The following is a 20,785-nucleotide window of genomic DNA, read 5'->3' on the forward strand; positions in this document are numbered from 1 at the left end:
CGTTTGACAGGGCCTGGACTTCTTTAAATTTGACACTTTCTTTAAAACAAACACAAAAATAATTATTTTTTTGACATTTTTCTTGGCCCCCCCCCCCTCCTTTCCCATAATTCTGCGTACGCCATGACTTAATAGTTTTCTTGTGGAAATACTCATCGGCATTAACAACACCTTTTTGGTTATCCAGGATTTGGTCTCTGTGAGACTTTAGGGTGGGGGAGTTTGCATTGATTGATTTGTTTACCTGTAGGGGGCGCTATAATGGGGGAGGGGCTTGAGTTTTGGTTTTTTTGTTCCTTTCAATCCTGTTGTTTCCTCTCATTAAACTGTAACTATGTTGTCACATTTGTATAATGGCTCTGATTTCACACAATTCTCAGTTTGGGGTACAAAAGTGGGAGGGGCTCAGCTGACAACTCTCGGTACAAAGAGCGTCTCTCACTTTGGAGGACCCGACTTGTCCTCTATGACCCTCGCTGATCATTGATCATGTGGTGGCGCTGTCTCCAAATCTTTGGCAAGTTCCCAAAGAGATCACAGCTGATCACTGGGGGGTCCCTGTGTGTTGTGAACACTTCATTGTTGGGTGGATCCGAAAACTAAAAGGGGCGTTTCTGGAAAACACTGGTTCTACAACTTACACCCCTCATTCTTCGCCGCGTCACTCTCTAACATGACATTGGGGGCACTTTAGGGACTTGTCTCTACACAAGGGGGTATAAAATTGATGGTATATTTTATAATTCCCTTATTTCTATAACATCTTGTACTGACGATGATTGTCCACTGGGTGGCGCCACCTCTCTAGGAGACGCTTGAGCGTAGGAGAAGCTCAAGTGCTTTCACCTGGGGACTTGCGGCCTCTGTCGCTTTGATGTGGAGCCTCTTCTATTTGCGTCCACTGTACAGATCCCTTTAATTACATGTATTATGTCTTTTCCAGGAGATCTGATTCATGTCGGCCTCAATAGACACCATTAACTGCTTCATGCCCAGGACATTGGTGACCGTGTCTGACCCGGGTGACCGCGCCGCAAAAGATCAAACAAATATGGATATCTAAATACCCCAGCAAGTAACAGCTGATGGGGGAATATCTTTAAGGCTACGTCTGGAATGTGGCAGCCATCTTGAAAGCCGCCATCTTTAATCATCAGCGCGGGGGAGGTGGTCATGTAAATTTTCAAACCAGAATTGTCTTAGATGCAATTAGATTTACACCTAAAAAGTTGGAGAAGAGAAGCCATCTTTGTTCCCAAAACCAACTAATCACAGCGCGGCTTTCATTTGGAATTCCGCTTCTGGGAAACTAAAGCTGCGTTGTGATTGGTTGCTATGAATAACAGACAGTTGTCATGAATCTGCCCCATTGTTTTTAGTGGGGAATCTTCAGTACACCCCATATTATGTTCTCTTTATAGGAATTATGGGTAAAAGTACGGATAATAGATAACGGATACCTTTTTGGGGTAAAATCCTAAAAGATGTATTAATAATTAGATTTTTGATAAAAAATTTCCCTGATGTTTATTTTCACCACAGGGAGCGGATGTATAACTGCTTGTGTTACCCGTCACCACCCATTATCATTTGTACGTAAACCGGCCGCAGGCGATCTGTTAATTGAAGGCGTGGCCGCCGGGTGACGGGGAATTATTAGTCCTTCCTTATCCGTGCACATCCTGGAAGGAGAAAAACAATGATGTATATACCGTGAGATTCCTATAATCCAGGATCATCAGATAATCTGGATTAATGGAGCTAACATTTAAAGGGATAGACGTCTATGTCCTGGCCATAGGGAAAGCTGGGTCCCTTATCATATAAGTAGGAGGTATTATATGGTGGAGAGGGGGTTACACATGGAGGGAAGTAAGAACCGGTCTATCCAGAAGATCCAGCAGGACAGGTCAGAGGTCAGCGGAGAGGAAAGGCTACAGTCAGGGTCAGTAATAGTAGGAAATGTGTCCAACAATTAGGAAAGAGTGTAATCCATGACGAGTGAAGCTCAGTTCACATCTCATTATATCTTACGTCTGTGTATTGTATCTTTCAATTTATCTGTCATGTCTTTTTGTCATTTGTCTATCCATCTACACCCTATGTAATGTATCTATTGTATATCTGTCAGGATGCGGGATCTGTGGATTCCCTGGACCACCGCAAGTGGTCTAAGTGGCACCCGGTCTTCACCAGGGCACCAGCAGGGTACCCCCAAGTCGTTCCACAGCTGCGACTAGCCAATGGTGGCAGCCAAGGTCGAGATAGCTTAGCGGAAGACAGTCTCGTGGTAAGGGCTCATTCACACTGCCGTCTGCGGGGTCGTACATGCGGCTGCAAATTTGCGGCCGCATGCACGGCCCCATAGACGGCAATAGAGGCGGGGATCCGGGCCGCACACTGCAAAAAGATAGAGCATGCTCTATCTTTCGGCGAGTGTGCGGCCGTGTGCCGCTGTTTTCTATGGAGGGAGGAGGGGTCATCTCCTCTCCAGCACACGGCGGTATGCCCGCACGGCGGGCATACCGCTTGTGTATGTACCCTAAGGTTCAGGCACAGATGCAAGGTCAAGTCCAGTCCGGGGTCAGCAATGGGAGGTGCAGGCAGAAGGGAAACGGGGACACAGAAACGGACTGGAACACACAGGAACACGGGAACAGGAACGCAGAAACACACAGGAACGTAGGAATACTCAGGGATATCGCAGGGGAGCTTTCTCTATGGCATAGGCTCAAAAATCCGGCATGGTGTACAGGAAGAGGCAGGCTTATATGTGTTCTCCGAAAATAACCAGCGCCAATTAACGGCGAGCTGGAAAGCGGCGGATAAAGAGGAGATGGGCCGGGACAGGTAAGGTGCGGTGGAATGTGTGCGCATGGTGGAGACAGGAGGAGACAGGAGCCGGACAGGTAAGGTGTGCGGGTGCACACTGGGCATGGGTGAGCCCGCGATACGCAATATGGGTCGTGGGACCACCTGTGACAATATCTCTCTATCTATTACAATCATGGATATATCCAGAGGTTCCTGCTTCCCTGATATATCCGGTGGGCGGCTGCACTACTGGACAAGTCTATGCCAGGTCCCGTCTGTCGTATGACTTGGCTATATCCTGTGGCAACTAAATATACAGTATATCTATCCTATGCGCATCCTCCACCGACCCTGATTCATATCAAGACCGAAGTATTCCTCCGTTTCTCATCTCTGTTAATAATCCAGATCCTGCTTATCTATTCATATGCTGCAATCCTTTTTTTACAAAAAAGTGAAAATTGAGAGGATTTGCCGAAACATTGTAACATATAGACATAACATGTGAGTAATCCTATATCCTATAGGGCTCAGTCTCCCCTGGTAAGTTATCTGGACGTCTTTGGTCTTGTGATGAGTCTCTGAGCTCCCGGCGTGGGCGGTGAGCGCGCCCTTCATCTCCCGGCTTTCTTATACATAAGGGTGGGAAGATTAAATAAACTGCTGATGGAGACGCGACCTGGGTCTGATGAGCGGGTGCGATGTGTTTTCTGTCCTGGGAGCGGTTCTGTTGTATTACGCCTCACTGGGTAAATAAAGTCTTACAAAAAGTTGGTTTGACTCTTTACCATCTGGAACAGGCCCGTCCGGTAGTAGAAATGGGGGGCGCCAGAAGCCTCCCACTGCCCCTGGTAAAAAAACCAAACTAAATACTCACCTCCTTCTCCCCTCTTCTTTAGCAGTAGAGCGCCCCTGGCACACATACCATGATGTCACAGAGCTGGGTCACACTACTGCTAAAGAGGAGGGGAGAAGACGAACCATGGGGGCGCCAGAAGGTGAGAACTTAGATGGGCTTAGGGGGGCTTTAGTGTGCTAGCTACCTATATACTGGGTGGGGAGGGGGGCTGCAGTGTGCTGGTTACTTATGTACTGGGTGGGGAAGGGGGGCTGCAGTATGCCGGCTACCTTTATACTGGGTTGGGAGGGTGGCTGCAGTGTGCTGGCTACCTATATACTGGGGGGGGGCTTTAGTGTGCTGGCTACTATGTACTGGGTGGGGAAGGGGGGCTGCATAGTGCTGGCTACCTATATACTGGGTGGGGACGGGGGCTTTAGTGTGCTAGCTACCTATATACTGGGTGGGGAGGGGGGCTGCAGTGTGTTGGCTACTTATGTACTGGGTGGGGAAGGGGGGCTGCAGTATTCTGGCTACCTTTATACTGGGTGGAGAGGGTGGCTGCAGTGTGCTGGCTACCTATATACTGGGTGGGGAAGGGGCCTGCACTTTGCTGGCTACCTATATATTGGGTGGGTAAGGGGGATGCAGTGTTCTGGCTACTCATATACTGGGATGGGAGGGGGGCTGCAGTGTGCCTGCTACCTATATACTGGGTGGGGAGGGGGGGCTGCTGTATGCTGGCTACCTATATACTGGGTGGGGAAGGGGCCTGCACTTTGCTGGATACTTATATATTGGGTGGGTAAGGGGAATGCAGTGTTCTGGCTACCCATATACTGGGAGGGGAGGGTGGCTGCAGTGTGCTGGCTACCTATATACTGGGTGGGGAGGGGGGATGCACTGTACAGGCTACCTATATACTGGGTGGGGATGGGGGATGCAGTGTGCTAGCCACCTTGTACTGGGTGGGGAAGGGGGGCTTTAGTGTGCTGGCTACCTAAAACTGGGTGCGGAGGTGGGGCTTCAGTGTGCTGGCTATTGGGTGGGGAAAGGGGATGGCAGTATGCTGGCTACCTATATACACACAGCGATGTCACAGTACAGAGATAATACACACAGTGATGTCACAGTACAGGGATAATACACACAGTGATGTCACAGTACAGGGATAATACACACAGTGATGTCACAGTACAGGGATAATACACACAGTGATGTCACAGTACAGGGATAATACACACAGTGATGCCACAGTACAGGGATAATACACACAGTGATGCCACAGTACAGGGATAATACACACAGTGATGTCACAGTACAGGAATAATACATACAGTGATGTCACAGTACAGAGATAATACACACAGTGATGTCACAGTACAGTGGATAATACACACAGTGATGTCACAGTACAGGGATAATACACACAGTGATGCCACAGTACAGGGGTAATACACACAGTGATGTCACAGTACAGAGATAATACACACAGTGGTGTCACAGTACAGAGATAATACACACAGTGGTGTCACAGTACAGGGATAATACACACAGTGATGTCACAGTACAGGTATAATACACACAGTGATGTCACAGTACAGAGATAATACACACAGTGGTGTCACAGTACAGGGATAATACACACAGTGATGTCACAGTACAGGGATAATACACACAGTGATGTTACAGTACAGGGGATAATACACACAGTGATGCCACAGTACAGGATAATACACACAGTTATGTCACAGTACAAGGGGAAATACACACAGTGATGTCACAGTACAGGGATAATACACACAGTGATGTCACAGTACAGGTATAATACACACAGTGATGTCACAGTACAGGGATAATACACACAGCGATGTCACAATACATGGATAATACACACAGTGATGTCACAGTACAGGGATAATACACACAGTGATGTCACAGTACAGGGATAATACACACAGTGATGTCACAGTACAAGGGGAAATACACACAGTGATGTCACAGTACAGGGATAATACACACAGTGATGTCACAGTACAGGGATAATACACACAGTGGTGTCACAGTACAGGGATAATACACACAGTGATGTCACAGTACAGGGATAATACACACAGTGATGTCACAGTACAGGGATAATACACACAGTGGTGTCACAGTACAGGGATAATACACACAGTGATGTCACAGTACAGGGATAATATACACAGTGATGTCACAGTACAGAGATAATACACACAGTGATGTCACAGTACAGGGATAATACACACAGTGATGTCACAGTACAGGGATAATACACACAGTGATGTCACAGTACTGAGATAATACACAAAGTGATGTCACAGTACAGGGATAATACACACAGTGATGTCACAGTACAGGGATGATACACACAGTGATGTCACAGTACAGGGATAATACACACAGTGATGTCACAGTACAGGGATGATACACACAGTGATGTCACAGTACAGTGGATAATACACACAGTGATGTCACAGTACAGGGATAATACACACAGTGATGTCACAGTACAGGGATAATACACACAGTGATGTCACAGTACAGGTATAATACACACAGTGATGTCACAGTACAGGGATAATACACACAGCGATGTCACAATACATGGATAATACACACAGTGATGTCACAGTACAGAGATAATACATACAGTGATGTCACAGTACAGGGATAACACACACAGTGATGTCACAGTACAGGGATAATACACACAGTGATGCCACAGTACAGGGATAATACACACAGTGATGTCACAGTACAGGGATAATACACACAGTGATGTCACAGTACAAGGGGAAATACACACAGTGATGTCACAGTACAGGGATAATACACACAGTGATGTCACAGTACAGGGATAATACACACAGTGATGTCACAGTACAGGGATAATACACACAGTGATGTCACAGTACAGGGATAATACACACAGTGGTGTCACAGTACATGGATAATACACACAGTGATGTCACAGTACAGAGATAATACACACAGTGATGTCACAGTACAGGGATAATACACACAGTGATGTCACAGTACAGCGCCTACCTGCTGTGTGACAATAGCGCTGTCAGGTATGGGTCAGATAGCTATACCTGTGGTTATGAGATTTGCACGTCTCTCTCCGTATACAGACCACAGGTGACCTGTAGAATTCTGTCATTTGTGTAGAGATTAGGTGGCGTCAGGTGGGACACAACCTGCTGAGAAACGAGTCATTCTGTGAGGTTGACACTTCCTGGACTCAAACCACAACAAGTAAAAAATAACCCTCAGCCATGTGTCGCCTCTTCTGAGAAGTCTCCCACAGATCGTCTCATGAACGTATCATCCAAGCCGCAGTAATTCATCTCCGGATGGACTGGACATGGTTCTGAAACTAAGTGCTCCGAGAATTTTTTTGTGGCCATAATGATGGATATGGCACCCAAAAATGTGAGTTATCAATGGAGAGAGCCACTACTTGGTGCCTCAGATAGTGGTGATCTCCTTAAAGGGGCGGAGCCAGCCTGCTTGCTCCAGCCCAGGACCACCCATATGACAGTTTCGAGCCAATTATCATATTAGGTCCTGAAGTCAACCTAAAACTTTCTAAATAGGAGAACTTCTGTCAGATGGGTGTGGCCAGGCTATGTGCTTCAACCCAGTACCACCCATTTGACAGTAAGGAGCCACATTATCATAGCGGATACTGAAATATCTTGAAACTATGCTGATTGGGCTCCCTATTGTCACATGGGCGGAGCCAGGCTGTCTGATATAGCCTAGGACCACCAATCTGATGGTTGTGAGAAAATAATCGAGTTACGTGCTGAAATTACCCTAGAGTATGCAAATTAGGCCCTCTACTTTATGAGGGGGCGGAGCCAGGCTGACTGATCCGGTCCAGGAGCAGCCATTTGGTAGTAGAGAATCAAATTTTCATATTTGGTTGTAAAATTACCCTAAAAGGTTATGCCTTGTACAGTCAGATGGGTGGAGGAAGGTTGTCTCCTTCAATCTAGGACCACCCATCTAACAGATGAGAGCCAAATTATCATACTGGGTATTGAAACTATGCAAATCAGGATAACTTTTGTCAGCTGGGTGGACCCAAGCTGTCCGCTCCAATCTAGGACCGCCTACCTGATAGCGGAGAGCTAAATTATCATATTAAGCACTGAAACTATGCAAATCATGATAACTTTTGTCATATGGGTGGAGCCAAGCTGTCCGCTCGAGCCGAGACCACCTACTTGTCAGCGGAGAGGCAAATTATCATACTGGACAATAAAACTATGCAAATCAGGATAACTTTTGTCAGGTGGGTGGAGCCAAGCTGTCGGCTGATGCCTAGAACCACCTACCTGAGAGTAAATTCGCATTGAATACTGAAATAACACTGGACGTTTGCTAATTAATCTTTCTACTGCCATGTGGGTGGTCCTGATACCCTGGCTCCGCCCATCTGACAGCACCACTTTGATCCATTCCTGGTATTGCAAATTTCAGTTGCAATACCAGACACATCCAATGCACAAGAGGGGCGCTGTTGCTTAATAAAGATAAATCTGTAGGTGAATGTTGGAAAAACACAACTGTACACACCTAACAGAGTTTTTGGGTGTCCTCAAAAGCTACATGCTACTTCATATGATCCTACTGTGCCTATAGTTAAGATTTCTTATTCAATTGGATGTGTGATCCTAAAATAGACATTTTAGGGGAGATTTATTTTATAAGGAGCGTCTGAGGTAAATTTGACAACCTATTGGAACTCAGTTTAAATTTTATGAACAGCTGTAGGGAAATGAAAGCTGAGCTCTGATTGGTTGGCATGGGCAACTAGAACAGTTCTGATAAATCTCCCCCAAATTTAACTTTTTTGTACATTTTATTTTTGATTTTTTGACTTAAAGACGTGGGCGGCATGGGCATGGAGGTTTCCGCTGGTTACTGTGGCTTCGTCCCCATCATAAAAACATACTGACCACCAGTAATATGGGCCATAGTGATGGGAATTCCGGCTCTTTTTAGTGAGCTGGCTCCTGAATGGCTCCCTATTAAATATATAATAGGGAGCTGCAGGCCAGTCAGTTACCGGACACCCCTCCACTTTTAACACGATTTTATCGGGTTAAAGGGGGCGTGGTGAACTGTTTAGGGGTGGAGTTTAGTGAGCCGGCTCACGTTGTTCACGCAAATGAGGCGGCTCTTTGTGCCAGCTCGTTCGTGAACGACCCATCACTAAAGGGCCACCTGACACAAATGCAGGTGTCATTACAATGTGTCGGCTCTTTTCAGGTCAGCTTCTTTGAGAAAATTTACCAACAAATCCATCATGATGAACCAGGGACACTTACTCATAGACCCAGGCACGTCACTTGAGTCTTATATTTGTTATCCATGGCCTCCTTCCTTCTAAAAATAAGTTTTATATTATGCTAATGAGTCTGAGTGGCTCGGCGGTGCTGTAGCTTCACAGGCTGTTACACTGTGCAAGAGCACTTACACTAGGACTGAAGAACGTGGAAGTGCTCCTGCACAATGTAACAGCCTGTGAAGCTACCGCACTCTGTTACCTCATCCCAGAGCCCTTTAGGTTCATTAGCATAATTTTGATTTTAGAAAGCAGGAGGCAATGGATACATGAACTAATACAAGGAGATTACCACAGTCCTGGTGCCGGGATCCATGAGTAAGTTTAAATGGTTTCAATGGTAGATTTCCTTTAAAGGGAAGAATCAAAATTGACTTAAAGGGATTGTCTGGTCGCAACAAGTTATCCACTACCCACATTATATCAACATCAGCGGTGGGAAGGAAACAGTGAACAACATATGGAGGGCTTATATAATATGAAAACCCCTCCCCCTGCCAGAACAAAGTAAAAGTATTTTTAGTCAACGTTTTCCAAAAACAGAGTTTGGTATAATTGGTAAATAGCAAATGTAACGTTACGATGCGTCTGTATATAACCCGTACCTCTCTATCGTCCTTCGTTCAGTGGGAAAGTCCTGGATTTTTGGGACTGAAACATTGTTCCGGTAACTTTTTTACTGGTTTTAACTAAATCTTGTATTTCAATTCAATGGAGGAGCAGGAAGCTATAGGCTCCCCGCTCCACTATTTGTTTCTGCTATCAGGCCACGTATAATATATAATATATCACTAATTCATATATCCCTTTAAACATGACTGCTTTTTCCTAGTAGTTGATTTAAAACTGCTGCATGAACCCAAAGGGTGATGCCACACATGGCGTTTTTGGTCCGTTTTTAAGCAAGCGTTTTTAGTCCGTTTAAATACGCATCCGTTTTTGACCATTTTGTGATTGTTTACCATGCGTTTGGCTGCTTACAACCTGTTTATCTATTAAGATAATTGGGAAAAACTGACAAAAACAGTCAAAAACGGATGCGTTTTAAAACCGGACTGATAAATAAATTCCAAACAATACAAAAAACACGGCCGATGACGAGAACGGGGGTTGCGTTCTCACTAATTGAGAAGCGCCAGGTCGAGCGTGCCTACTGCCACTCCATTCAATACTATGGGGGTGTCATAAATTGCTGAGCACAGCGCTGGAGTATCTTCAACACTCAATGTGAATAGGAGTACCGAAGATATCTGAGCACTGTGCTCAGCAGTTTCCGACACTTCTGCAGTATTGAATGAAGTGGCAGTACGCATGCTCGACCTGGTGCTTTATAAAGTAGTGAGATTAGGACCCTTGTTTTCGGGATCCTTGGTGGTCGAACCCCCCATTGATCATATCCTGTGGATGGGGGATAACAGTCAATCTGGTCACAACCAGTTCTTAATAAATACTCTTACACAAAAAACAAGCCCTCACACGGATACGATGTTGCGGAAAAGCTCACACTTGTCACTAAGGAGTTAAAGTGGGCTTCACGTCAACTTCCCCAGCGATGTAATCTATCGTGTTACCCGTCAGCCAAGTTTCCTAAGTCTGCGAGTCCCTCCCCGGGGCCGCCCTGTCCTCGCTCACTCACTTTCACAATGTCTCTTCTCGATCCTCCCAGCACTCTGTAGAGCAGAGACTGAGCGGCCGCGGGAGGAGAAGGTCCTCCATGAGGAGGTATCACCGCGCTTCTACTCGCTGTCCCTGGTGGGATGGAGGACCAGAGGCGCTGAGCATCCTGCGCTTGGGGTGTCGCAGTAAGTAACGGGACTTCTCCACTGCTGCTGGGACTGAATCCTGACAAGTCAGCGCCGGCCAACAGCTGTCTCACCTGTCCACGAGCACCCTGGACCTACCTCTGTCTATATATATATATATATATATATATATATATATATATATACATACAGGCCACTGGTAATGTTCTGATTCTCATACTAGAACCTGATGATTCTGAACAGATAGGTGGTCCGAATGCTTTTTCATCCTTTCCGCATAATACACACCTCAGCTGCTGCAGAACATCATAATACACACCACAGAACCTCATAATACAGACCTCATAAGCTGCAAAAGATCATAATACACACCACGGCTGCTGCAGAACTGCATAATACACACCTCAGCTGCTGCAGAACATCATAATACACATGTCAGCTGCTACAGAACATTATGTTAAATACCACAGCTGCTGCAGAACCTCATAATACACACCACAGAACCTCATAATACAGACCTCATAAGCTGCAGAAGATCATAATACACACCACAGCTGCTGTAGAACTGCATAATACACACCTCAGCTGCTGCAGAACATCATAATACACATGTCAGCTGCTACAGAACATTATGTTACATACCACAGCTGCTGCAGAACTGCATAATACATACCTCAGCTGATGCAGAAGATCATAATACATACCACAGCTGCTGCAGAACATCATAATAACCACCACAGCTGCTGCAGAACTGCATAATACACACCAAAGCTGCTGCAGGACTCCATAATACACACCTCAGCTGCTGCAGAACCTCATAATACACACCTCAGCTTCTGCAGAACATCATAATACACACCACAGCTGCTGCAGAACATCATAATACACACCACAGCTGCTGCAGAACATCATAATACACACCACAGCTGCTGCAGAACATCATAATACACACCACAGCTGCTGCAGAACCTCATAATATACACCTCAGCTTCTGCAGAGCCTCATAATAAACACCTCCGCTGCTACAGAACATTATTATACAAACCTCAGCTGCTGCAGAACATCATAATACACATATTCAGCTACTTTAGAACTTCATAACATTCAACATATCTGCTGCAGAGCCTCATAATACACGCCTCAGCTGCTGCAGAGCCTCATAATACACGCCTCAGCTGCTGCAGAACCTCATAATACACACCTGATGATAACTGAGGTACTAGGTGACTGCGGAGCCCTATGGCAGGGATATAAATTGCCCTGATAATCAGTGTGTACATTACATGACGCTTTACAAACCTGCTCTGCAGCTCGCTGAGCCACTTCCTTTAAAGGGGCAGCGCTCTAAATCTTGGTAATGAGTCATTAAAGGATCTCAGCAATTTAAAGGGAACACGTGCAGATCCTTCAGAGTGAGATGTGATAGTTTGTGGGGAAGGGGGGATATATGTTTCCGAGTGATCAGCCCTATTAGTTTTGGCTCTCGATTGGCTAATACGATTCTCTATGGTTACGTAGGAGGTGCCAGACTATTTGCTCCTCCCCCGGACCCACTCAATAAAATAAGCACATTAGTTGCTTAAAATAGTGGAGTTGATTACTCAGGAATAGTGCAGGCTACAGAAGAAAATCCAACTGCGCCAGAATCGGTGGAGCAGAGACTATTAATGGCTGCAAAGAGCTAGAGTTGGTGGAAGGTCCCCTTAAAGGGAATTGATAGTAATTAAGTTTATTCTTCATCAATTAATTATGAAAGCTGTAACTTTTTTATATTTTTCATTGTAGTTATATGAGGGGTAGTTTTTAGGGCATTATTTGTAATTTTTTTTTTAAGACTCTATTATGGAATGGCTGGTTTAGGCCGTATGGGGCCTTGTTTTACAACTTCTTTGAGACTCCTGGAAATGAACTCTAATTTGTCATTGTTTGCCCACGTGGAATTGGCAGAGGATGCCGATGACTATGCCGGCAGTGTTAATGAAATTTGATGTAACAACATAGAACAGATATGTTAATGACAGGCCTCGGGTCACCGTCACATGTAATTATGGCATTGTTCACACGTGTCCTCTATAATGTAACTATCATCCTTGTTAACTTCATTTTAATGAATTTTATGGAAAGCTATAATCTTCATGGGTTAATTGTTTTTATACCCATATCTAGACTTCTATGGAGTAGGTACAAGATCTGTCAATCACTGTGTGTGTACGGGGTTATCAGGACTCTCACTGTCAATCAATGTGTGTGGATGGAGTAATCAGAACTCTTACTGTCAATCACTGTGTGTGGGTGGAGTAATCAGGTTTCTCACTGTCAATCACTGTGTGTGGGAGGAGTAATCAGGACTCTCACTGTCAATCACTGTGTGTGGGAGGAGTAATCAGGACTCTCACTGTTAATCACTGTGTGTGGGTGGAGTAATCAGGACTCTCACTGTCAATCACTGTGTGTGGGCGGGGTAATCAGGACTGTCACTGTCAATCACTGTGTGTGGGTGGGGTAATCAGGACTCTCACTGTCAATCACTGTGTGTGGGTGGAGTAATCAGGACTCAATGTCAATCACTGTGTGTGGGCGGAGTAATCAGGACTCTCACTGTCAATCACTGTGTGTGGGTGGAGTAATCAGGACTCTCACTGTCAATCACTGTGTGTGGGTGGAGTAATCAGGACTCAATGTCAATCACTGTGTGTGGGCGGGGTTATCAGGACTCTCACTGTCAATCAATGTGTGTGGATGGAGTAATCAGAACTCTTACTGTCAATCACTGTGTGTGGGTGGAGTAATCAGGTTTCTCACTGTCAATCACTCTATGTGAGTGGTGTAATCAGGACTCTCACTGTCAATCACTGTGTGTGGGAGGAGTAATCAGGACTCTCACTGTCAATCACTGTGTGTGGGAGGAGTAATCAGGACTCTCACTATTAATCACTGTGTGTGGGTGGAGTAATCAGGACTCTCACTGTCAATCACTGTGTGTGGGCAGGGTAATCAGGACTGTCACTGTCAATCACTGTGTGTGGGTGGGGTAATCAGGACTCTCACTGTCAATCACTGTGTGTGGGTGGAGTAATCAGGACTCAATGTCAATCACTGTGTGTGGGCGGAGTAATCAGGACTCTCACTGTCAATCACTGTGTGTGGGTGGAGTAATCAGGACTCAATGTCAATCACTGTGTGTGGGCGGGGTTATCAGGACTCTCACTGTCAATCAATGTGTGTGGATGGAGTAATCAGAACTCTTACTGTCAATCACTGTGTGTGGGTGGAGTAATCAGGTTTCTCACTGTCAATCACTGTGTGTGGGTGGAGTAATCAGAACTCTCACTGTCAATCACTGTGTGTGGGCGGGGTAATCAGGACTGTCACTGTCAATCACTGTGTGTGGGTGGGGTAATCAGGACTCTCACTGTCAATCACTGTGTGTGGGTGGAGTAATCAGGACTCAATGTCAATCACTGTGTGTGGGCGGAGTAATCAGGACTCTCACTGCCAATCACTGTGTGTGGGTGGAGTAATCAGGACTCTCACTGTCAATCACTGTGTGTGGGTGGAGTAATCAGGACTCAATGTCAATCACTGTGTGTGGGCGGGGTTATCAGGACTCTCACTGTCAATCAATGTGTGTGGATGGAGTAATCAGAACTCTTACTGTCAATCACTGTGTGTGGGTGGAGTAATCAGGTTTCTCACTGTCAATCACTCTATGTGAGTGGTGTAATCAGGACTCTCACTGTCAATCACTCTGTGTGGGAGGAGTAATCAGGACTCTCACTGTCAATCACTGTGTGTGGGTGGGGTAATCAGGACTGTCACTGTTAATCACTGTGTGTGGGTGGAGTAATCAGGACTCTCACTGTCAATCACTGTGTGTGGGCGGGGTAATCAGGACTCTCACTGTCAATCACTGTGTGTGGGTGCAGTAATCAGGACTCAATGTTAATCACTGTGTGTGGGCGTGGTAATCAGGACTCTCACTGTCAATCACTGTGTGTGGGTGGAGTAATCAGGACTCAATGTTAATCACTGTGTGTGGGCGGAGTAATCAGGACTCTCACTGTCAATCACTGTGTGTGGGTGGAGTAATCAGGACCCAATGTCAATCACTGTGTGTGGGCGGAGTAATCAGGTCTCAATGTCAATCACTGTGTGTGGGCAGAGTAATCAGGACTCTCACTGTCAATCACTGTGTGTGGGTGGGGTAATCAGGACTCTCACTGCCAATCACTGTGTGTGGGTGGGGTAATCAGGACTCTCACTGTCAATCACTGTGTGTGGGTGGAGTAATCAGGACTCAATGTCAATCACTGAATCACTGTGTGTGGGCGGAGTAATCAGGACGCTCACTGTCAATCACTGTGTGTGGGTGGAGTTATCAGGAATTACCCTTTGCTTATACTTGATCATTAATCCTAATGGATCCATATTACAGACCCACAGCGCTGCCATATGGTGCCACTACAACTCTGCTCTACTTTTTGTTGACGTCAGATACATCCGTAAAGCTGAATGTAATATAATGAGCAGTGAGTGCGGCCCAGCAGGGGGTAGGGGGGGGGATATAACTTGGGCGCAGTCACATTTACTTTGCAGCTATATAAAATAAAAGGGATCTTAGGTCAATATTGACGGCTGCTCGGCGCGGTGTTTGTGTAGAGGTGGCGCTCGGTTCTCAGGATTACAAGAAATACCTGGAGTGTTTATGGAATTGTGGGAGACGTTTCCTGGTATTCAGCAGAAGGATCTTATGTAAAAGCCACAGAACCAGACTCCAATTACTCACAGTAATAACAGGATGAAACAAGCCGAGGGGCCGGAGCTACTCCAGGTACTTACCTGTACTGAGGGGAGAGACGGAGGATTCTAGATAATTTAGATCATTTCTCTGTATCTATCCATTACACAGTCACAAAATGCACTGTCTATCCATATCTATCTATCTATCTATCTATCTATCTATCTATCTCATATCTATCTATCATCTTTCTCATATCTATCTATCTATCTATCTCATATCTATCTCATATCTATCTCATATCTATCTCATATCTATCTATCTCATATCTATCTCATATCTATCTCATATCTATCTCATATCTATCTATCTCATATACACTCACCGGCCACTTTATTAGGTACACCTGTCCAACTGCTCGTTAACACTTAATTTCTAATCAGCCAATCACATGGCGGCAACTCAGTGCATTTAGGCATGTAGACATGGTCAAGACAATCTCCTGCAGTTCAAACCGAGCATCAGTATGGGGAAGAAAGGTGATTTGGTGCCTTTGAACGTGGCATGGTTGTTGGTGCCAGAAGGGCTGGTCTGAGTATTTCAGAAACTGCTGATCTACTGGGATTTTCACGCACAACCATCTCTAGGGTTTACAGAGAATGGTCCGAAAAAGAAAAAACATCCAGTGAGCGGCAGTTCTGTGGGCGGAAATGCCTTGTTGATGCTAAAGGTCAGAGGAGAATGGGCAGACTGGTTCGAGCTGATAGAAAGGCAACAGTGACTCAAATCACCACCCGTTACAACCAAGGTAGGCAGAAGAGCATCTCTGAACACACAGTACGTCCAACTTTGAGGCAGATGGGCTACAGCAGCAGAAGACCACACCGGGTGCCACTTCTTTCAGCTAAGAACAGGAAACTGAGGCAACAATTTGCACAAGCTCGTCGAAATTGGACAGTAGAAGATTGGAAAAACGTTGCCTGGTCTGATGAGTCTCGATTTCTGCTGCGACATTCAGATGGTAGGGTCAGAATTTGGCATCAACAACATGAAAGCATGGATCCATCCTGCCTTGTATCAGCGGGTCAGGCTGGTGGTGGTGGTGTCATGGTGTGGGGAATATTTTCTTGGCACTCTTTGGGCCCCTTGGTACAACGCCACAGCCTACCTGAGTATTGTTGCTGACCATGTCCATCCCTTTATGAGCACAATGTACCCTGTAACATCTGATGGCTACTTTCAGCAGGATAATGCGCCATGTCATAAAGCTGGAATCATCTCAGACTGGTTTCTTGTACATGACAATGAGGTCACTGTACTCAAATGGCCTCCACAGTCACCAGATCTCAATCCAATAGAGCATCTTTGGGATGTGGTGGAACGGGAGATTCGCATCATGGATGTGCAGCCAACAAATCTGTGGCAACTGTGTGATGCCATCATGTCAATATGGACCAAAATCTCTGAGAAGCTTCCAGCACCTTGTTGTATCTATGCCACGAAGAATTGAGGCAGTTCTGAAGGCAAAAGGGGGTCCAACCCGTTACTAGCATGGTGTCCTATCTATCTATCTATCTATCTATCTATCTATCTATCTATCTATCTATCTATCTATCTATCTCATATATATCTCATATCTATCTATCTATAATCTATCTATCCATTATCTGTTGAGCTGTTTTTCTATCTATCCATTGTCAATCTTTCTTTCTTTTAATCTATCCATCTAACAACTGTCTTAACTAAGTGAAGAAAACTCTGGTCTTTGTTCCATGCGATGTTTCGGCTTACAATACCATCGGTTCCACCTGAGACTCTCGTTGTGTCACGGTTCACGTACTGAGTATGGATTACAGATGTCTTACGCATATGGACGAATACTCAGAGATGTCTCTCACAACATGACAAGTGACAATAGGGGATAAAACTCACAATACCTGTTCCTTCCGTACCCCGGAGGACAACAACAGACAACAATTCAGTCAATTTTGTCAAAAGATTAGATATGTGATATCATCTGTCACCATCGTCACCTCGTAAGGGAGATCTGTAATGTAAACTATCCACTGAGGAACTAGGTCGTAGAGAAATGTCAAAGGGGGGCATTTATCATACTCCGACGCACAAGTGATGAAAGTCCCGCCCCCTCCGGATACCTCAGGAGTCTCCGGCCTTCTCATGTATCTGCTGCTTGGGGTGTACAATTCTACGCCATCTTGAATGGTCACTGGTTTTACCGATTGTGCAGGCAAGACGCCAGAACACTCCACCACCTTCATGTCCCTCAACGTCCCCTCGGGGTGCAGCTGGCAGTTCACAAGGCCTTGAGATGATTTCAGGGCTTAGCCCATCACCACCTGATGCCACCAAAAGATAGACTTAGCTGTAAGAATCAAGACTGGGTGGACCCTTCTTAAGTCAACGGGGGTCTACAATGAAGGTAGTAGAGAACCTAACTTGGTGGGACTGATAAATATCTGGTTATCGAGGGCCACAATGATCTGTAGTATGGAGGTCCTCATGTCCCTCAACTTCCTCCACTCATTAGGAGCAGTTTGAGGATCCTCGTGATCACAAATGCCCACTAGCACTGTCCTTGGACATCCCCTTTGGTCCTACAAACTTCAATCGGGGTGGTAGCTTGATGATGGACCTCTCCATTGAAATTTTACTTTCTGAACATAAATAGCAGTTGAGGAACCTTGTCTACAAAGGATCAGTCCTGGATCGTTGTTTTAGCTCCAAGAGGGTCAAAGTGAAGAGTGCAGCACTACACCCAGAGAGTTAACTTGTCTACAAATGGTTGGGGGTACCAGTATTCAAGCTTTATTTCACTTATCTTGTCAGTTGTGGGACAACCCCTTTGATGTCCTTAGGTGGTGTGATCACATGATAATCAGAACCATGTTAGACTTTAGGTCAACCAGAGACATTTTGAAGGCTCACCATCACTGATTAAGAGAACATTTACATATCTACTTGGCCCTCAGTAGCAGGTTATTCCCTCCAAATTAACTTCATGAGAAGTTCTGTTGGATCCTTGGTGCCCATTGTGTGCCAATCAAGGGATCCACTTGTCATCAAAGCACCAGTAGGACCATGTCTTAACTTTAGATCCACTGGTTTCTGCCTTTTCATACGTTGGAATGGCCAAGATGTCCATGGGTAGCCACATGATGATGGTTGAAGTCATGGAAGCCTACCAAAATCCAAAATAAGAGACCTACTTGAGTAGATTTGACCTTTTGTGATGTTATCGTGAGACATATCTACTGTACATAGTCATACGATTGGGGAACATTAAAAACCAAGGTCTACTCCATGCATGACTGAAGGTTGAGATGAGACATTGGGGGTCATTTACTTATCCAGTCCTGTTGCGATCCAGCGTCGCGTTCTCCGACGAGGATTCGGGTCTTCCGGCAATTCACTAAGGTCGTGCGCCCGATGTCCACCAGGTGTCGCAACTGCGCCGAGGTCCGCCGGAGTTCACCAACCTATTCCCGGTGCATGTGAGTGATTGATCCTGCGACACAAATTGTTTTTTAAATTACGCGGTTTTTTTTATATTATGCATTCTGCTCATGAATTACAGCTCGTTACATTAGGCGTAGAATGTCTTCTTTTACATGTTACTTTACATTTCAAGGACTTTCAGGTGCAAATTGTCACTCAATGCAAATACCCCCCGTCCCCCCATTATATTATACTGAAAGCCGGGGAGGGTGGGAATGATATGAGCTGTGATGTGATGGGAGCTGCATAAGATGTAAAGAGTAATAATAATAAAATCTGCAGCTTTCTTCCTGCTTGTATATGGTATTTATAGCTGACCACATCCATTGTCGAGAGGTCAGAACATGTTTCCCTATCTGATATATTATACACAGGGACTAATGTCCTATCTGCAAAAAGTGTATAATAGAGCAGGAGGAGCTGAGCAGATTGTACATCGTGTCCTATCTGCAGGCAGCATGTTATAGAGCAGGAGGAGCTGAGCAGATTGTACATAGTGTCCTATCTGCAGGCAGCATGTTATAGAGCAGGAGGAGCTGAGCAGATTGTACATCGTGTCCTATCTGCAGGCAGCATGTTATAGAGCAGGAGGAGCTGAGCAGATTGTACATAGTGTCCTATCTGCAGGCAGCATGTTATAGAGAAGGAGGAGCTGAGCAGATTGTACATCGTGTCCTATCTGCAGGCAGCATGTTATATAGCAGGAGGAGCTGAGCAGATTGTACATAGTGTCCTATCTGCAGGCAGTATGTTATAGAGCAGGAGGAACTGAGCAGATTGTACATAGTGTCCTATCTGCAGGCAGCATGTTATAGAGCAGGAGGAGCTGAGCAGATTGTACATCGTGTCCTATCTGCAGGCAGCATGTTATAGAGCAGGAGGAGCTGAGCAGATTGTACATAGTGTCCTATCTGCAGGCAGCATGTTATAGAGCAGGAGGAGCTGAGCAGATTGTACATAGTGTCCTATCTGCAGGTATCATGTTATAGAGAAGGAGGAGCTGAGCAGATTGTACATCGTGTCCTATCTGCAGGCAGCATGTTATATAGCAGGAGGAACTGAGCAGATTGTACATAGTGTCCTATCTGCAGGCAGCATGTTATAGAGCAGGAGGAGCTGAGCAGATTGTACATCGTGTCCTATCTGCAGGCAGCATGTTATAGAGCAGGAGGAGCTGAGCAGATTGTACATAGTGTCCTATCTGCAGGCAGCATGTTATAGAGCAGGAGGAGCTGAGCAGATTGTACATAGTGTCCTATCTGCAGGCAGCATGTTATAGAGCAGGAGGAGCTGAGCAGATTGTACACAGTGTCCTATCTGCAGGCAGCATGTTATAGAGCAGGAGGAACTGAGCAGATTGTACATAGTGTCCTATCTGCAGGCAGCATGTTATAGAGCAGGAGGAGCTGAGCAGATTGTACATCGTGTCCTATCTGCAGGCAGCATGTTATAGAGCAGGAGGAGCTGAGCAGATTGTACATAGTGTCCTATCTGCAGGCAGCATGTTATAGAGCAGGAGGAGCTGAGCAGATTGTACATAGTGTCCTATCTGCAGGCAGCATGTTATAGAGCAGGAGGAGCTGAGCAGATTGTACACAGTGTCCTATCTGCAGGCAGCATGTTATAGAGCAGGAGGAGCTGAGCATGCTCATGATGACCAGAGATATTACACTAACAACTTTACAAGTTTCTTTTAATTCCTGGACTTTCCACTGTCACATGTCCATCAGTTG

The 20,785-nt window shown here is 45.5% G+C and overlaps 1 protein-coding gene across 2 annotated transcripts in view; it reads left to right on the forward strand.

Annotated features, from left to right (window-relative positions):
- The first annotated feature begins 10,668 nt into the window (after positions 1–10,668).
- The window catches only part of CRACR2A (calcium release activated channel regulator 2A), an 86,850-nt gene continuing 76,733 nt past the window's right edge, over positions 10,669–20,785 (forward strand). The window contains exon 1 of one of the 2 annotated variants that reach the window (XM_072145426.1): positions 10,669–10,837. The gene's annotated coding sequence lies outside the window, so the exon portion shown is untranslated. Of the gene's footprint in view, positions 10,838–15,537; positions 15,630–20,785 lie in introns of those variants that run through there. The other variant, XM_072145427.1, reaches the window with a different exon arrangement.

The sequence above is a fragment of the Engystomops pustulosus genome, chromosome 4 (assembly GCF_040894005.1).
Source record: "Engystomops pustulosus chromosome 4, aEngPut4.maternal, whole genome shotgun sequence".
NCBI classification, from domain to species: Eukaryota; Metazoa; Chordata; class Amphibia; order Anura; family Leptodactylidae; genus Engystomops; species Engystomops pustulosus.